Below are 4,309 nucleotides of genomic sequence, written 5' to 3' on the forward strand. Positions count from 1 at the left end.
AGCCTTCGGTCAAACTACTAAGGGCTGGTCCACGTCCTCCCATAGCCCATGAGACCCTCTGGGGTGGGTGGGCCCACCTGGTGGACCCCCGGAACCCATTCGTCACTCCACGTAAACTGTCGGAAATGCCCGAAACTTTTCCGGAGTTCAGAACCCACTTTCCTATATATCAATCTTTACCTCCGGATCATTCCGAAGCTCCTCGTGATGTCCGGGATCTCATCCGGGACTCCGAATAACTTTAGGTTACCAAGCACACATAACTCAATAATACTGAAACGTCATCGAACCTTAAGTGTGCAGACCCTGCGGGTTCGAGAACTATGCAGACATGACCTAAGACACTCCCCGATCAATAACCAATAGCGGGACTTGGATGTCTATATTGGCTCCTACATATTCTACGACGATATCTATCGGTTGAACCTCTATGTCAAGGATTCAGTTAATCCCGTATGTTGTTCCCTTTGTCCTTCGGTATGTTACTTGCCCGAGATTCAATCGTCGGTATCTCCATACCTAGTTCAATCTCGTTACCGGCAAGTCTCTTTACTCGTTCCGTCATACAAAATTTCGTAACTAACTCCTCAGTCACATTGCTTGCAAGGCTTGTTGTGATGTTGTATTACCGAGTGGGCCCCGAGATACCTCTCCGTCACACGGAATGACAAATCACAGTTTTGATCCATGCGAACCCAACAGACACCTTTGGAGATACCTGTAGAGCCCCTTTATAGTGACCCAGTAACGTTGCAACGTTTGATACACACAAGGTATTGCTCCGGTGTCCTGGAGTTGCATGATCTCATGGTCATAGGAACAGATACATTGACATGCAGAAAATAGTAGCAATAAACTCACACGATCATGTGCTACGTTTATAGTTTGGGTCTTGTCCATCACATCATTCTCCTAATGATGTGATCCTGTTATCAAGTGACAACACTTGCCTATGGCCAGGAAACCTTGACCATCTTTGATCAACGAGCTAGTCAACTAGATGCTCACTAGGGACAGTGTGTTGTCTATGTATCCACACATGTATTTGAGTTTCCAATCAATACAATTCTAGCATGGATAATAAACGATTATCATGAACAAGGAAATATAATAATAACTAATTCATTATTGCCTCTAGGGCATATTTCCAACATGACCTTCTCCTCTGAGCCTCCCATGGTGCTTCTTGACGGGAAAACCAACAACAGGGTCACCGGCGCCCATATAATTCTCGCAAAAGGAGATGCGCTCTTGGGTCATATACCCCTGGACGATGCTCCCATCAGGACGGGACATGTTATGAACGAATCCTTTGATGACCCAATTAATCCTCTTGATTGACATCATAATGTGAAGGAATGTCAACCCGAGGTCGATGATGTCATCCACAATGCGAACACACAGATGTACCATGACGTCAAAGAATGTGGGCGGGAAGTACATCTCAAGCTCACATAGTATGACAATGATCTCTTCTTGTAGCCTTCGGAGCTGCATCACACAGATGGACTTTTCAGAGATAACGTCGAAGAAGTTGGAAAGACGAGTAAGCATGTCACGGACGTGCTTGTCCATTATCCCTCTAATGGAAACCAGGAGTATCTGTGTCATCATCACGCGACAGTCATGATACTTCGTCCTAGTGAAACTTTTCTTCTTGGTGTCTAGAAATCTTCTTATATTCCCAAAGTAACCGGAACTGACTTTGATTCCCGTAAGGATCTTGATGAATTGATCAATCTCCTTCGGACATACGGTGAAGCAAGATAGGGGGCAATATTTATCTTCCTTCTTTTGACTTTTCTACCCCTGTCCCCTGCCTCCATCTCCGTCTCCATCTCGTCGGACTTTTTACGGGACGACATGTGGAGATCTACTCTAATCTTCAAATCTTCCAAGTCTCTTCTTGCCTTCGTCCCGTCCTTTTCTTATCCGGCATGTTCGTCACTATTGCAAGCAAGCTCTCAAGGACATTCTTCGTGATATGAATTTGATCAAGGCAATGAGGTGTGTCGAGGTTGGGCTACTAGTCAAAGTCCCAAAAAATAGACCTTCTTTTCCATACCTTTAGCACACGCTCTGGTGCCTTATTCGTCTTTCTCGGCACACGGCACTGTTTCCAGTTTTCAACAGCTCATCAGTTACGGGGCCGCTCCTCTTACGTGGAGGTCCTCGATGTTCAGCCTCACCATTGAATAGATCTCCACGATTTCTCCATGGGTCATCCTTCTCGAGCCATCTTCGATGCCCCATGTACACTACTTCCCCACACCGGCCATCTTTCATTAACGTTAACTGCTGAGACGTTGTATCATCCACGCACCAGGTGCATCCACAATATTTGTGGCACACTTGGCCTGCGACTTATCCATAACCGAGAAAGTCGTGCACCGTCAATATCAGCATGGCTCTCATATAGAAATACTGGCCTTTGGTGGCGTCCCATGTCTTGACCGGCGATTTCCGTAACGTGTCTAGATCCATGAGGGAGGTTGTACATCCATACAAAGATGGGCCATGTGTTGTCGTTGGTGTTCTGGTTTACAAAAGGATTCATGCCATCAGTACTCATGCCAAGCACGATGTTCCTTGCATCTTCTACAAAAAATGGATATTCCATGTTGAATGCTCGCCACTCGCTAGCATCCGCGAGGTGTCTCAGCTTCGGATCATATCAGTCGTCGGGCTTCACCCTCTCCTCGTGACAGCACATGAGCTTTGCTTCCTTAGGATCTATGAAATAACGCTGCATACGAGGAGTGATCGGTAAGTACCATACAACTTTCTGAGGAGATTTCTTCCCATCCTTCTTGTATCGAGAAGCCTTGCACACCGTACAGCTAGGTTTTTCTGCGTGCTCCTTCCGATAAATGTTACAATAATTGATGCATGCATGGTATCTAATGTGGGGCAGATCAAGAGGGCACACGATCTTCTTGGCCTCATCTACACTAGTAGGACACAGGTTCCCTGAAGGAAGAACTTTATTATGTAGATACTTCAAATGCTCATCGAGTCTTGTGTTTGTCCATTTGTTTTTGGCCTTCATCTTTAGAAGTTAGAGCGTGAAACTTAAGCGGGTCACCTCGGGATCGCGACCATCGTACAATGGAGCCTTCGAGTCTACTTCCAATTGAGCGAGCTTGGCCTCCTCTCTAGAAGCAGGTCTGTCATTGGTCATACTCTTGTGAAATAGGTCTTGAACATGAGGGTCATGCACGACTAAACTTAGTAGCATCGAAGACTGCGGCCTGTCCGCCGCCTCTTCTCCGCCATGTCTGAACTCTTCTTCGCCATGTGCGAACTCTTCCCCGCCATGTCCGGACTCTTATTCGCCTTGTCTGGAATCTTGTCTGCTGCCATGTCCACACTCTTCCCCACCACCATGTCTGGCACTATCGTCTTCGTGTCGATTAGTCATCTCTTCATCTAGCATGATGTTGTTATTCCTTGCCATGTAGACGTCCTCATCATCTTCTTCAGTTATCCACCGAGTATTGCCATCCATGAAACCATCAATTAGCAGGTATGCCTTCAAACTGCCACGATCAAAGGGGTCCAAAATGATTCCTTCTTCGCATCTTGTCCACGGACATCTAATCCTAGTCCGTTTGTTTGCATACATGTCCATCACTGCAGATTGCAAGTATCGCTCCAACTTCCTTCCACTCACCTTCATGACCGACTGCACGGTATAACAAGCAAAAGGATTATAAACGAAATGCATGCATCAAAGTCATACAAAAATTTGGCATGACATTGCCTAGAAATAGGACATGTTGAGTTTGCTCGAAATTCACCGAAACAAAATAAATCAACATTTCGGCAAAACATAAGCAACTCAGGGGGGCTGTCACTCGCACAAATCCCTTCATATCAGAGGCACACATATTCTCATTCTTGAAATGCACAACTTTTTACTCACATATCTCCCAAGAGAGATTGCGCAAGGTTAGATGAGACCTAGCTAGATCTAGTTGTTGGGAGGAGAGATGACTCTAGCTAACTAATGGGGAGGGAGAGAAGAGAGGTAGAACAAGAGAGAAGAAGGGCAATAATGGCGAAGAAGTAACTTAGAGAGAGGGGAGAGGGAAAATGAGGGAGGAAGGGGGAGGGGAGAGTGGTGGGTGAAAAGGTGGCACCAGCCACGTCTACGACAGCGCCGTATTCCAGCCGGCGCTACTGCTAACGTGCTTGGTAGTAGCACTGTAACTTGGGCAGCGCTACTACTACAGCTAGCGTCGGTGGACTCGTTGGGTCCCACTTAGCAGCAGTGCTTTCTGCAAGCCGACGCTGCTGCTAACTTTCT

This window comes from Hordeum vulgare, chromosome 4H (assembly GCF_904849725.1).
Source record: "Hordeum vulgare subsp. vulgare chromosome 4H, MorexV3_pseudomolecules_assembly, whole genome shotgun sequence".
NCBI lineage: Eukaryota > Viridiplantae > Streptophyta > Magnoliopsida > Poales > Poaceae > Hordeum > Hordeum vulgare.